Here is a 397-nt window from a genome sequence, read left to right on the forward strand (position 1 = left end):
AACAAATATTTAAAATACACAGGCTCGTTTTAATGAAATTGCTATTTTTTGCTAGTGCAGATCTGAATTAAAATAACTTTTTAGGAATACTCTTTATGTATCTATATATTTTAGTACATAAAATAGAAAATGCTCTTAAACACATTTTGCATTCTTATTTGAATAGTAATTAACTACAAGATTGTGATATTACGGCTACCCACTATAAAATCTGTTCTTTCCCATAGCTGAAGAATAGTCACGGTCCTCAGCCTCCTAACGTCACGGCGTCCCCTCTCACTCTTACAGCAGTGCCTCTGTTTCAGCCTTGGGAACATCTTAGCTCCTTTTGTAGCTCCGACACCGCCGGGGTTTTCTTGACATCAGGAGGGGCTTTGAAGGACCGCAGCTTGTTGCT

The sequence above is a fragment of the Arvicola amphibius genome, chromosome 8, assembly GCF_903992535.2.
Source record: "Arvicola amphibius chromosome 8, mArvAmp1.2, whole genome shotgun sequence".
NCBI classification, from domain to species: domain Eukaryota; kingdom Metazoa; phylum Chordata; class Mammalia; order Rodentia; family Cricetidae; genus Arvicola; species Arvicola amphibius.